Below are 15,910 nucleotides of genomic sequence, written 5' to 3'. Positions count from 1 at the left end.
GCAATGCAGTACAGCAGCGATTCTATGTGGCACGAATACGATAAGTTCTTTGCATAGTTCTGTTGGTATGTGGCTACAGATGTCCACGCCCAGGAGACTCATTTCCCGCAAGTTAAGGACCAGTGCTTTGTGGGAGTGGAGATGGCATCCCACATCAAGCAACAGGAGTTCCATCGGATTCAGCCTATGTAAACTTGGTGGCCAAGACGTCACCGTGAAACACTAGCATACCCCTCAAACCACGGTACTACAATTGTAAACTTCTTACACAGATAGTTTTCCTGTCGGAAGAAGTCAAGGTCGTCGTGGAATGTATCAAGCATGAGGGGACGCCGTTGGTCCGCAGTAGTAATCGTATTTACACGGTCCTCAGCTGTCATGGGGCCTTTGATTACTACAACAAGTCCTATGGGTTTCCATGTTAAATGCCTCTGTAAAATAATACAACCAGTTGAAGAAGCAAGAGAATATATTTAAAATGACATTCCACAAAATTTTAAGCAACATCCTTCACTGATATTAATATGTTTATAAAAATTGCTAAATGCAAAAGCTGATATTGTTTTGACGCAATTTCAGCCATAATTCTGGAAAGTTGCTCCAACTTAATAACTAATATCCTTATTGGTATGTGTAATGATCAACTTGCACAGATAATTTTTCCAGAAAAGATTAAAATATGCAATTATTAACCCGCTTTATAAGGGAGCTGACTAGGAAGCCTTACATAGTTATCGTCCAGTTTCCTCAGTGACGTCTTTTTCCTAAATATTCGAAAAACTAATGTACTCAAAAGTAGTCTCACATTTAAGGTTCTAGGCGTTATAGTCTGGAACCGCGCGACCGCTACGATCGCAGGTTCGAATCCTGCCTCGGGCATGGATGTGTGTGATTTCCTTAGGTTAGTTAGGTTTAAGTAGTTCTAAGTTCTAGGGGACTGATGAACACAGATGTTAAGTCCCATAGTGCTCAGAGCCATTTGAACAATTTTTTTCTGCGCTTGAGAATGCTACTTATACATTCTCTCAACAAATACTAAAATCTTTAAACGATAAAAATATTCTCAGTTTGTATTGTGGTGATCTGTCTAGGGCGTTCGACGGTGTATATCATGTTACTGTCCGAAACTCAGTTTTTATGGAACTGAAGGATTTACAAAAATGTGCCTGGTAAATGATTTCTAATCCACTATCGGTTCGCTTTCGTGAGTCGCTCCGATGTGAAACGCTGTCACTGCCCACACAAAATGTGCAAAGTCCTGCATTGTGACACAGGATAGAAAGCTTGCAGGCGGCAATCGTCGTGTAGCATTGGGCGTCCCACAGGCACTGAAATCGATACGCAGCGCAGCTTGCACCCTGCAGCCACGTTCTCGTCACGCTAGCTGTACCACCGTATCTCCCACCACACTCTCGACTGTACTCCCGAACACAAATACATTTCCTACACCCCCAACTTCCAACTTTCATAATCGTAAACAGACTAACGTCTGTTTACATCTTCCGTGATTTCCACAAGCACTGCACAATAATTCAAGTGGTGCTTCAAAAAGGCCTCAGCTGTTCTTTCGCAATCTTTCTACAAGTGAACTTGTACCATTTCTCTAATGATCATTTGGTCCATCGACTTTTACTACCAAGTGAATGACATGCTGTAATTATCTCATCTAAGACTATATATGTGCGAAGTAATATCGTTAAATGTGCTAACTAGTACGTAATTTACTGAATTTAAATTGTACTTGAGTTTGTCTTTCATATTTCGACAATTTCTTTCAAAAAGTAAAAATGCGTCTGAATCAGACAACATGTGGAATTTAACCTTCACTGAGAGGTGTACTGCTGACAACAATTTAAAGGTTGTATTGTAGACATTCATTCCTTGACTGCTACGGTCGCAGGTTCGAATCCTGCCTCGGGCATGGATGTGTGTGATGTCCTTAGGTTAGTTATATTTAAGTAGTTCTAAGTTCTAGGGGACTGATGACCACAGATGTTAAGTTCCATAGTGCTCAGAGCCATTTGAACCATTCATTCCTTAAATTTTATTGACATCCCGTCTCTCATATAGACAAACACAACTGAGAGATTGCAGGTCAAACACAGGACGAGTGTGGACCTCGGAACAAAAGGCATTATAGCTGCAAATTGCCGCTGCTGTGTAGAGAAAGATCCAGAGCTCCAAGCCCTAACAGACAGCAATGGAGCACTCATCTTTAGAAGTACTGAAAGCTGGATAAAACCAGAGATAGGTTGACCCGAAATTTTTGTAAACGACCTAACGGTATTCATAAAATGTAAACTAAATACAGATGATTATGATGGTGTGTTTGTTGTTGTTATAAGTAGATTACCTCATAGTGAAACTGAAGAAGACTGTTCCTGTGAGTTAGTATGTGTGGTAGCATACATGAAAACCGAAGTAAATTAACGTAAATGCAGAAAAGTGCTACCAGTCGTCTTTAAGTAGTTTTTTATTCCATGAACAGGTTTTAGAAACCTGGTTCATGGAATATGTAACTGTTTAAGAAATGTGACTATTGGCAATTTTCTGTATTTACATTGAATAGACAGTCACGGATTCCTAAACATCCGTAATGGATATGCTTAACACGAAATAAATCAACGTTTTGTTCGGTATACCGACCCCTCGACTCCGTAGATACATTTGGCGGAATCGTTCATAGAAATATTCAGTCTCATTTGAAATACGTACCACACGAATGCAACTAGAGTTGGTGTTGACTTAATTATGCCTTCGATATGTTGTTGAAAATACAGTACATGTTTAAAGCCGGGCACAAAACGTCGTCCGAAATCGTACAAAATGCTTTTTCCGAAAATTATTTTGAACAGTTAGTTCAAGAGCCCACTCTAAGTGGAAATGGTAGAGAAAACATGCTTGATCTCTTAGCAACAAATAATCCGAAGGAAATATCGAGCTTTATAAGGGATACAGAGCATAATGACAAGGTTGTTGTAGCGACGATGAATACCGTAACATCCAGAGCCACCAGAAATAATGGCAAAACGTAACTGTCTAAAAAAGCAGATGAGAATCCGCTTGATGCCTTCTTAAGATATATTCTCCATTCCTGCCTTTTTAACTATACAAGCTGCGGCAGCGCGGTTCTTTCCGTTCCTTTACGACGTACCTGCACCTACCTGTGAACATTGTCTCAGCAGATCATCATCAGTAGGAAAGCCGAGTGAAGCCTACTGTACTTCGACGAGAACCAGGCTGCAATTGAAGTCACTAATCTACGTTTCGGAAGAAACACGAAATGAAAGGTTGGAAATTTTGTCCTCAATTAATATATTGTGAAACTTAGGTGAACAAGTATCACTGCCAAGCCCGTGCTAGTCTTAGCACAGTCACTCACAATCCCTTTGACTCACGTTAACAAATTTATGGTGTTGCATTTCCCGAAAACTGAATAGCTACAAAAATACTGATTGTTTTTGATTGAGAATGCTCGGCAAATATTAAGTCTGTCGGTACCTAATGCAGTCACAGTTTTTAGCTACCGACCTGCTCAATACGCCAGGCGGATTATATGTCTTTTCTCGTCACAAAATTCACTAATAAATTCCGAAATTTCTACACACACATCGGAATAATTATGCCATCACTTTCCAACACTTTTGAGGAATGTAACACTGCTAGATCCGGCAACTTATCAATTCCATCGGAACTACTACTATACACGTCCGAACTGTTTCATGGCTAGTCTTCGACTCTCTCTAGAATACTGTGTCTTCTCTACCAGCAGAGAAAGGCGCGCGAAGAATATTGCTTTACCATTGGTCAGTTTACTCAACAGCCAATAACAAAACAACTTTCTCCCGCGTCAGTCCGCGCGTTTCATCAATAACCAATCGCAAAATATTATACCTAACGACTGCACTTTTTACCGACGTAATTATCTAATAACCTGAAGTTTTGCTTATGCATAAAGTTATTTACTATTTTTATTTATACCTGAATTAACTTTGCCTTTACCATAAACTTACTTTCCCCTTTGTCCATATCCATACTTCTTCGAAATGTTCCCACACTAAATCCTACTACATAACTTGTTAAAAATTATCATCATATTAATCTTAAACCACACTCACGCATCATTCATACTGCTAAAACATATTTGTAACATTTTACATACAGAAAAAGAAATAATAACGTTTGATGAAAATACTAACACAGTTTATGAAAAACATTCTATTATTTTAGTGCACTCTACTGGGCACAATCCAAACTAAATCAGTCCCCTATCCAATACTGTCCTCTACCGGCTGACACAAACTACGTACGCATCCAGTCTCGCGTCACCATCTGTCACTCTCCAGCTCGGAGACACATCTCCCACTTAACCGCCTGCAAGGCAGGATCATTACAGGGCGCTACGCCTCAAAGCGTAGACTAGATGTAATGAGAAATTCAACCGCTCCTCCATTGTACACAAAGTAGGTCAGATCTCTATTGCATAAGCAACGAAAAAAATCACGCCACGTTTAAATGAACACAGTATCTCCAAGGTTGGCGATGTTCTACAGCATCTCGAAATTTTGCTTGGGTTCAGTGCGCAATACTTTTAATAGTTTCCACTATCAGAATGTATCTAGAAATCTGGTAGAGAATTAAAAGCAATACAGGTCGTATGTAGTGACCGGTGGTAAGACACAATCGGTAGTGCACTGTAGCAGTGATAATGTTACCAATGACAATGATACTAAAGAATTGTTACGAAAGCACGGTTTTCCAAAATTCTTTCACCAAAGAGGGCGAAGTAAGTATTCCAGTATTCTAAAGCTGAATAGTGGCCAACATGAGTAATTTAGAAGAAGGTTTAGCTACCAACGATATAAATGTTGTTGTAAAAATGGTGGCTAAACAGCTACAGCTGCTGACTCTGGAAGTGACTTAACAGCAGAAGTGTTCACCTTGCACACCGTAAGTATATGAAGACCGACGTATCTTCATTTCATTTCAGAAGTTATTCAATCGCCGTCAGTCAAACGTGATGTGTTTCATTCGTTTACAGAATCAACTTTGATTCTCGTCGCAACCATGACCGCGGAGCCTCATATTGCGCTGTAGACAGCTCACGTAATTGTTCTGAAGACAGTTGACGTAATTGGTTTTCGATCGAATTAGATTTCACGCTTGGTTAGTGTAAATGTGTAAAAGTAAAGGTACTGAAACGGTGTTTATTAATTCCTAATTAATAATTTACTGGAACGCCTGTCTTTAATTTTCAATGTTTTGTTTTGTGTGCCACCAACTATATTACAGAAAATCGCGTGGCAAGAGGCTTAGATTATTTTCCACTTTTAAGGCTAGCAATTAACGGTACAAGAAATACATGGAACTAAGAGTGAAAATCGTCCCTGAACTGTGTCAAATGCAGAGTAAGATATGAAAATGTGCAATGATTCGCAAATTAAGAATTAATAGTGTGACTATTTATCGGAATACACTGCTTCGTACAACGACAGTACACTTTTATTTATCGTCGTAGTTTTGGGCTAGTTTCCATTACTCTTTGGGAGTTACAACATTTTATTTCAATTTCGGAAAGCTGTGTTGTGGACCTGTAGACTGTAGATTACCGACTGCACGTTCTCCATCGCTTTCTAGCTGTCCGCACCAATAATTTTTAGGCCTTGTAAACAGCTGTGGTATCCAAAAATCGCACAAACCAGACATTGGAAGCTTCAACAAACGTTCAAAACCGAACAAAAACCGCCCCACACTGTTAGAGGTAGCACTGAGGTTGTGATGCCTCACGCTCAAGACATAACGATAATATTATAGAATAATTTGTATTAAACAAGACGAAGTACCTCAGGCTGAAAATTAGCTCATAATCTTCAGTAGTCATCTTAGCTTAGTATTAATAGCTTTATCATATTCACAGTGATTAAATCGAGAGAAAGGTTAACTACGACAGGCAGATGTCCATTTTCGCAGGAGTAGACTGCACCAAGTGAGAGTTTTATTAGGTCACTGATTTGAATAGGTAGATATCGGAAAGTTGCTAAATTTTCTCTAAACCCCTACACAATGAAGTTTGTCCAGTTGACGTGAGCAACATTATGCTGGTAGAAGGAGCAGTGATTGATTGAACCACTGATTGATAGAGAGGGTTTATAGGATGGCGAGGTCCTCACTCCCGCGATTCCGAAATTACGCACAGAAGAAACAGGGTCCGCTACAAGCGGACGGACCGAGTCTGGGGAGTAAAACTATAAAAAATGAGGTTAAAACACACATAGTAAAAGGTATAAAAGGTGAGACCAAATCTAAAAACTGGAAAAAATAAGAGCGGCCTTTCCATGGAGGAGTGGTCATGGGGTTCCAGATCGAGCAGACACGAAGAGAGGCCCCAATCACAACCACCCTGCCCTTGCGCTAGGAGTAAAGCAAAACCTTATATCTGGAAATAAAATCACTTCGAAGGTGGAAACTGTGGACCAGTTAAACCATCCGTGAATCGTCTGCTGATATTAAAATTAAGGAATCTGGAAGACTATACTTAGCACGAGGGGCCAAGGAAGGGGACATACCACTAACTTATGGGATACCGTCTGTCTGGCTCGACAAACACATTGTTGAGGTGGTTCGTTACACTGGAGAAAACAATAGATGAGTCTGGTATGCCAATGCGTAAAACAGTGGTTTCCTTCCGAGAGGAGGTGAAGAAAGGGCGCCAGACTGCAGTAAACTCCTTTATTGTGCTGAGTTCATTACTGTGAGCAGTAGCGCACCCGACGTCATTCCCCTTTCTGACAAAGAGATATTTGAAGTAGATCCGCATATCAGCAGCTGGAATCATTAAAGGGAATTGCGATAAATATCTACTTCTCTAGCCACACGGTCAGCCAGTTGATTCCATGGGATGCCCACTTGACTTGGGACCAAGAGAAAGACAACTGAGCAGACTGCGCAACCTAAGGTAGAGAAGGTCAAAGGTAGCGGAGGCCAAAGGGTGACAAGAGTAGCATCAGTCGATAGCCTCCAGGCTGCTCACTGAGTCGGTACAAATCAAACCACTGTGGAGGGAGGCCTGAGAAACAAAGTGGACGGCTCTGTGAATGGACAGAAGAAAAGGTTCAAATGGCTCTGAGCACTATGGGACTTAACTTCTGAGGTCATCAGTCACCTAGAACTACTTAAACCTAACTAACCTAAGGACATCAGACATATCCGTGCCCGAGGCAGGATTCGAACCTGCGACCATAGCGGTCGCGCGGTTCCAGACTGTAGCGCCTAGAAACGCTCGGTCACTCCGGCCGGCTGAATGGACAGAAGCCCTGTTCTGAACACACTATATAATACCGGCATAAATGGTGTTCTAAGCCACTAGGAAGAGTGAAAGTGTGTCCAACCTTAACTATCGTCTTAAAACCATCCATGTAGAAGATGGTGGCACCCTGAAACTCAGCAAGGGTGGCACATATAAGACGCCAGAAAACCATAGGGGTGACAGAAACCTTAGGACCCAGGAATAGGTTGGTCATAATCCGTGGTTTAGGAACCATCCAAAGGGGGTTGTTTGGGGAAATACATGAGGTGCATTCCTGTGAGTGGAGATGGACAGTCTGACAGAGGGAAGTGAGATGCATTTCCACTGGAAATCCCACCAATGGGCGGTTGTCAGAAAGGAGACATCGCTTGCTTGCAAAGAGGACAGGGTACACGGGATAGTCAAGGAATTGGCGAATGGCGATTGTTTAACAAACCAGGAGTTGGCTCCGTCTTATGTGTAAAGAGGGATTCCCCGCTTCTGCGAGGAGACTCACAGTGGGATTAGTGAGAACAGCACCAATAGCCAGATGCACCCCACAATGGTGAATGGTGTCAAGTACTTGCAGAGTTGAAGGAGTCACTGAACCATAATCTAGTGTGGACAACACCAGAGCACGGTAAAGATGGAGAAGAATGGTATGGTCTGCTGCCCAAAACGTGTGGCTCAGGAGGCGGAGGGCATTAACTATCTGCATGCATTTAGTCTTCAGGTGGCGAATATGGGGCAGCCATGTCAGCTTTTTATCAAAAATAAGGCCAAAGAAATGGGAATTTGCTACAACATCGAGGAGCTGGTCACCAAAATAAAGTCCTGGATTGGAATGTACAGTGGGTCGACAACAAAATGGCATAACCCGCGTTTTGGAGGGAGAAAACTGAAAGCCATGGGAGAAGGACAATGCACTAGCTTGTTAGATGGAGCCTTGGAGCTGGCACTCAGCAGATGCTGCCAAATGGGAGCTGCACCAGATGCAAAAATCGTGGACATACAACGCCAGGGTAGCAACAAGTCGAACAGAGGTTACAAACCCTCTGATGTCTATGAGGAAGAGTGTGACATTTAACGCATAAACCTGTGAGATGCCGTTCTCCTGAATGCGAGGGGCGCTGAGTGAAGTGCCAACTCGAACCCAAAAGAGCCGATGATATAAAAACTCACGGATCAAAATGAGAAGGGAGCCACAGAAGCCCCAGTCAGGGAGGGTAGCTAAAATGTGATGGCGCCAAGCCATGTCGCATGCCTTATGCAAACGAAAGAAAAAGCGGCAAGGTGCTGGCGGTTAGTAAAAGCCTGTCGGATTGCTGTTTCCAATGTAAGTAAATGGTCAGTTGGAGATCATCCTTCCCAGAAGCCACACTGATACGGGAACAAAAGTCCCAACTTCGAATGTTCAAATGTGTGTGAATTCCTAAGTGACCAAACTGCTGAGGTCATCGGTCCCTAGACTTACACACTACTTAAACTAACTTAAAGCTAAAGACAACACTCACACCCATGCCCGAGGGAGGACTCGAATCTCCGGCTCGACGGGCCGCACGATTAGTTATATGGCACCTCTAACCGCTTGGCCACTCCGTGCGGCCCCAAGATTCGAGTACCCAACATAACCTGTAGCTAAACATCCTCTCGAGCAGTTTACAAAGTATATTCGTCAAGCTAATTGGGTGGTAGCTGTCGAGTGACGTTGAGTTCTTCCCAGGCTTAAGGAAGAGGATAATGATACTGTCTCGCCATTGCGACAGGAAGACACCCATGAGCCAGATATGGTTGAAGACACTGGGGAGTTGTTGCCTCTGGGTAACGTCCAAGTGTTGGACCATCTGGTTGTGGATGTATTCTGGGTCTGGGGCTGTGTCACATGAAGAGGTAAGAGCTTGCAAGAATTCCTATTCCATGAAGGGTTCATTATAGGGTTCTGAGTGGTGCAGCTTGAAACATAGGGGTATGTTCAGCACAGCATTTCTGATGGAGAAAGGTAGCGGGATAGGAACAGAATGTTGATGCGCATGCGAAGTGTTTTATGAGGTGTTCTGCAAGGACCAATGGATAAGTGCACAAAGTACATTGGAAGTTAAGACCCTGGGCCACTGACTGTCGCTGGCCACCCAGAAGGCTATGGAGCTTACACCAAACCTATGATGAAGACGCGTAGGTCCCAAGAGGGGAAACATAGTGCTCCCAGCAATACTCTGTAATCTGCTTGGTAAGAAAACCAGCATTAGCATAGATGCTTAAAAGAAACGAGGTTGGTCTTTGAATGGTGTAGTTTAAATTGCTGGAGCGGCTGTCATCAATACTGGACAACGACTGCCCTTGGTCCACCATGGTACTGGTCGACGACGAGGAGGACCTGTCGATAGGGGGACAGCAGTGCCAGTAGCATGAAGAACAGTGGCAGAGACCCCTTGCACAATCACATCAATGCAATTCGAGAGGGAGGTGTCTGAGTGCGCAGCAGACTTCTGTAAAGGCCAATTGACCCAGCGAAATGCCCAACGTGGGAGCCTGTCTTTCTGGCAGCAGCAGGGGAACGATAGAATCGCTAGAAAGTGGTAAATGTCACAAAGGTTATCGTGGGATGACCAATGTGGGGAAGCAACAAGAGCAGAGGAGACATCGTTAGATCAGCAGTAAAGGTGTCATGAGCGGCACTGAAGTGGGCAAGGGAAACACCATTGAGTAGTGATAAATGGAAGTCTGTAATAAGTTGGTCAAGTAGGAGATCGCTGTCCGTTGAAGGAGGAGAAATGGAGGTGGGAGTTGCTGTACTAAGGTAGACAGTTCAATATAATGAAGAGGCCAACCTGAATGGAGGTAGACATTGCATACAGTGACTGCGGAGTCGTTTGCACTCAAACCAATGCTGCTTCCAGGTTGGTACATAGGGATCGAGTCACCAATGACATCGGGGTGAAACAAAGTGCAGACCCTGCCAGTTGTTACCCCATGGCCGGCACAGATTCTACACTGACTCATAACCAAGAAATATTGGAGAGTGGTCATCACGGAAGTTCATTTCTTGAAGACCAAGACATAATGCAGAATAGGAGGAAACAAGAAGTTGTATTTCCAGTATGTGACAATAGTTTTCGCTGCAATTTCACTGGATGACTGTGTGGTGAGAATCCAGGTTAGACATAAAGAAGCCGGGAGGAGATCATGTCATTCGATCAGTGGTCATCACTGACAAGGATGGGGAGACCTCCATAAATTAGATGTCAGACTCAGGTTGTGAGCAGGTAGACAGCACCTCCAGGGGTACTGGAGGGGCCTTGTCTTGGAACTTAAGTTTCTTCTTCTTCACTTTTGGATATGCAAGAGGCCACTGCACACACGGAGTACAGGAGTCTGGAAGATCCAGAATTGAAGGAGAACAGGCGACCTTGTTGTGCACAGATGATGAGTCTCCCAGGCGAGTTGTGGTAGGAGGCCTCTGGCCTGAGAGACGCCAGCGAGGGTGTCCGGACAGTTGCCACGCCGGACATTTGCCACGGTTTTACCTGCTCCGAGGAGTTGGGTCCCCTTTCTCCCACACCCACCCTCCTCCTCCTCCTCCTCCTCCTCCTCCTCCTCACCCGCCCGCTCAGTTTGCTTTCGAAGTTCCTAACCCGACCATCAGTATGGAAGTTATTACAACGAACAAGGGCAGGCCTCCTGCTCATTAGAAAGGTTACGCGTATCTTAAACAGAGGGAATCTAAAGAAGGTGTTGTTACATGGATGTGCTTACGCCGGAAAGCGGATCATTGCAAGGGAAAGCTGCTTTCGAGGAAAGGAGAAGTGTTGAACGTATTAGAACATCTCTGTGGACCACCTGACGATGCGGCTCTGAAAGTGAGAAAGCAAGCGGAAAGAGCGAAGAGAAGGTCTCGAGAAGAAACTAAACAGTTGTCGGAGATATACGCGGATGAAATGGGAAATCTACATAATATAGTTTATGACTTTGTTACAGTGATGGCTAATTCAGAATCTATGAAAAGAAACATGCGTCGTCGATGGAGTCAAGAGCGGGGGAACCAACAAGAGCCTAAGAACTCTTATCAAATTGATCTTCATGAAGACCTATTAAAAATGGGAGATGGCAGTAGTTTTCTTCTGGAAGACGATAGATTAGAGGTGAGAATAATGATTTTTAGTGGAAGCAAAGGAAAATAAAGTTTAATAAGATGTTCCCATTTTTTATGGATGGAAAATTTAAGAGATGCAGCAAGCAGTTTGCACAAATCTACACCATGCACATAGACTTAGGAGGCCAGATTAAAGAAACAAACATTCTTCCTACTGTATTTCCACTGCTCCCTAATAAGAAGAAAGAGACATATGTTCGTCTGTTTCGTCTGACAACAGGCAGTCTCTGAGTGGCGTCCTAAACAAGTAAAGGTGGACTTTGAAGCAGCTGCGATATCGCCCATTCGTCACGTTTTTCCCCACAACTGAAATAAATTGATTCTATTTCCATATGAAGAAGAGTTTATGGAGAAGAATTCGAGTTCTCGGTCTAACTGAGGAGTCCCGCTAGAACGAGGATTTAAGACTTCACGTCAGCATGTGTGCAGCGCTGGCAGTTGCAAAACCGGAGGACGTAAGCAATGGACGGATTGAGATTCATGCAGAAGCTCCAGATAACGGAAGGTTGTCTCAATTTTTTGACTACTTTGTGGATAACTGGCTAGAGAATGAGGATATCGCAATTGAAATGTGGGACTGTTACGGAGAAAGGCATCGAACGACGAATCCTGTTGAAGGGTGGCACAAGAAAATAAATAGTATTATTGGAAAATCTCACCCTAGAATCAACTATTTGGTGGAGTGCTTGAAAAAGGAAGCAGAGCTCACAAACTGCATGTACATGAAATTGGAAATGAATCTTGAAGGTAAGAAGAGGAAGAAGAAGTACTTGAAGCTGGACGACCGGATGGAGAGAATCGTAAAGAATTATGAAGAGACTAGCAACATTAGGCCTTGCTTGAAAGCCATTGCCCAGATTCAGGAACTGGACTAAAATACGTTAAAAATAATGTATTAAGAACTATGAAGACCACTGAGTCCTCGCAGATTACTGTGATAAAATTATTAAAACACTGAAGCAGCATTATCGGAGCTAATATTAAGTTGTAATTTTAAATAGAGTGTACATTAGTTCAGCGTGTTTACGCTGTTTTTTCACACGCCAGAATGGTAGATGGTCATATCATTTTCACGGTCCAAAGCCTGTGCCAAGTGTGATGCGAATCAGCCTTTAATGTAAAAATTAAAAAGTGTTTCAAGCCTTACAAAAATATCCCTATTGTTGTCACGTTAAGATAACATTTTTCTCTCTTCCAATATTATGGCCATACTATTAAATAATTGTGAGTTCTAAAATAATTTTCTGAAGCTTCAGAATCGCAACTAACACCTAAAATATAATGGTTTGTTAAAATGATAGTATACGTTTTTGTAATAGAAAATGGGAACTGATTCTTTGAATTGCACCTAAAATTGACATCCCAAAACTGATCTGATGCTAAGGTTGATAATTTTGGCACCTCAAAGCCGGCCGAAGTGGCCGTGCGGTTAGAGGCGCTGCAGTCTGGACCCGCAAGACCGCTACGGTCGCAGGTTCGGATCCTGCCTCGGGCATGGATGTTTGTGATGTCCTTAGGTTAGTTAGGTTTAACTAGTTCTAAGTTCTAGGGGACTAATGACCTCAGCAGTTGAGTCCCATAGTGCTCAGAGCCAGTGTGACACCTCAAATATTTTTATTTAGGTTTTGCTGCAAACATTTATAGTAGATGTAAATCTACTTAAGTACATTTAGATATAGTCCTTTAAAAATTAAAATTACTTACTAAATTGTTGATTATCTTCAAACAGATCAGTAAAAGCAAGTAGTTTACTATTGAAAATTAATTGTTACTAAAGAACGTCAGAAACAAATGTATTAGACCTACTTTTATTATACATTAGACACTTTTTGAAAAGATATTTGATCATTTCCTCTGTCACTGACAGTGTAATTTCAGTTGCTTTGCAACACCAGGGATATATACTTCTAAATTATGTTTGCAGCTGTTCTCATTTCGAACTCTGGAATATTTACTTCGTCTTCTTTGGTGAAGGAATTTCGGAAAATGCATTTACTAACTCCACTTTAGTGGCACTGTCATCAGTAATGTTACCGTCGCTGTCGTGCAGTAAAGGTACTTACTGAGCCTTTCCGCTGGTTTACTTAACATGGAAGTAGTATCTCTTTGGATTTTCCGCCACATTTCTACAGCGAGTTTCGTTGTGGAAACTATCAAATTTATCTCGAATTGAAATCCGCACCAAACTTCAAGCCTCAGTAAAACTTCACCAATCTAGGAGATTTGGCGTTCGTCTAAATTATACGTGCCTTTTGCGGTGTTCCTGCAACAGCTTTCTGTCGTGTTTTGTGTACCATGCGGAATAAGTTCCGTCTCTTATTAATTTATTTGGTATATCTCGAGTGCTGTTGATACTATTTCTTTGAACTTAAGCCACATATGGTCTTCATTTACATAGTTTGAGGAGACTATCTCTTAGAAAGATGTCACCCGAATTTTTAGCTGCTTTTATACTCTGCGCTTAGTTCTGCTGAATTTATTTGTTACGGAATTGAGCCTCGCTACGACTGCGTGTTCACTAATCCCTGTATCTGTCTTGATGCTCTGGATTATTTGTGCCAGCCGGAGTGGCCATGCGGTTCTAGGCGCTACAGTCTGGAACCGCGAGACCACTACGGTCGCAGGTTCGAATCCTGCCTCGGGCATGGACATGTGTGATGTTCTTAGGTTAGTTAGGTTTAAGTAGTTCTAAGTTCTAGGGGACTGATGACCTCAGTAGTTGAGTCCCATAGTGCTCAGAGCCATTTGAACCATTTTTTTGATTATTTGTGGCTAAGAGGTCAAGTGTGTTTTCGTAACCATTTACAATTTGAATGGCCTCGTCAACTAATTGTTAAAAATAATTTTAAAAAAGCATTTAGAACAATTACGGAAGTTGTCTTCTACACTCCTGGAAATTGAAAAAAGAACACCGTGAATTCATTGTCCCAGGAAGGGGAAACTTTATTGACACATTCCTGGGGTCAGATACATCACATGATCACACTGACAGAACCACAGGCACATAGACACAGGCAACAGAGCATGCACAATGTCGGCACTAGTACAGTGTATATCCACCTTTCGCAGCAATGCAGGCTGCTATTCTCCCATGGAGACGATCGTAGAGATGCTGGATGTAGTCCTGTGGAACGGCTTGCCATGCCATTTCCACCTGGCGCCTCAGTTGGACCAGCGTTCGTGCTGGACGTGCAGACCGCGTGGGACGACGCTTCATCCAGTCCCAAACATGCTCAATGGGGGACAGATCCGGAGATCTTGCTGGCCAGGGTAGTTGACTTACACCTTCTAGAGCACGTTGGGTGGCACGGGATACATGCGGACGTGCATTGTCCTGTTGGAACAGCAAGTTCCCTTGCCGGTCTAGGAATGGTAGAACGATGGGTTCGATGACGGTTTGGATGTACCGTGCACTATTCAGTGTCCCCTCGACGATCACCAGTGGTGTACGGCCAATGTAGGAGATCGCTCCCCACACCATGATGCCGGGTGCCTCGGTCGTATGCAGTCCTGATTGTGGCGCTCACCTGCACGGCGCCAAACACGCATACGACCATCATTGGCACCAAGGCAGAAGCGACTCTCATCGCTGAAGACGACACGTCTCCATTCGTCCCTCCATTCACGCCTGTCGCGACACCACTGGAGGCGGGCTGCACGATGTTGGGGCGTGAGCGGAAGACGGCGTAACGGTGTGCGGGACCGTAGCCCAGCTTCATGGAGACGGTTGCGAATGGTCCTCGCCGATACCCCAGGAGCAACAGGGTCTCTAATTTGCTGGGAAGTGGCGGTGCGGTCCCCTACGGCACTGCGTAGGATCCTACGGTCTTGGCGTGCATCCGTGCGTCGCTGCGGTCCGGTCCCAGGTCGACGGGCACGTGCACCTTCCGCCGACCACTGGCGACAACATCGATGTACTGTGGAGACCTCACGCCCCACGTGTTGAGCAATTCGGCGGTACGTCCACCCGGCCTCCCGCATGCCCAATATACGCCCTCGCTCAAAGTCCGTCAACTGCACATACGGTTCACGTCCACGCTGTCGCGGCATGCTACCAGTGTTAAAGACTGCGATGGAGCTCCGTATGCCACGGCAAACTGGCTGACACTGACGGCGGCGGTGCACAAATGCTGCGCAGCTAGCGCCATTCGACGGCCAACACCGCGGTTCCTGGTGTGTCCGCTGTGCCGTGCGTGTGATCATTGCTTGTACAGCCCTCTCGCAGTGTCCGGAGCAAGTATGGTGGGTCTGACACACCGGTGTCAATGTGTTCTTTTTTCCATTTCCAGGAGTGTATTTACAATATGGTATGAAATGTATTTTTGTCAACATACGGAAAGTAGATTCAAGCCACTGCCAATCTGGCAAGTGAGCGGAGTGGCAGCCATGACAATTGACACAAATAGGTGGAAGAACACAGGGACTTCCCTCACGAGCGGGTGTTCACAGTCACGACACAGCGGTCCGCCATACAA

Source organism: Schistocerca nitens, chromosome 3 (assembly GCF_023898315.1).
Source record: "Schistocerca nitens isolate TAMUIC-IGC-003100 chromosome 3, iqSchNite1.1, whole genome shotgun sequence".
Lineage (NCBI taxonomy): Eukaryota > Metazoa > Arthropoda > Insecta > Orthoptera > Acrididae > Schistocerca > Schistocerca nitens.
Note: the sequence above shows the minus strand (reverse complement) of the source record.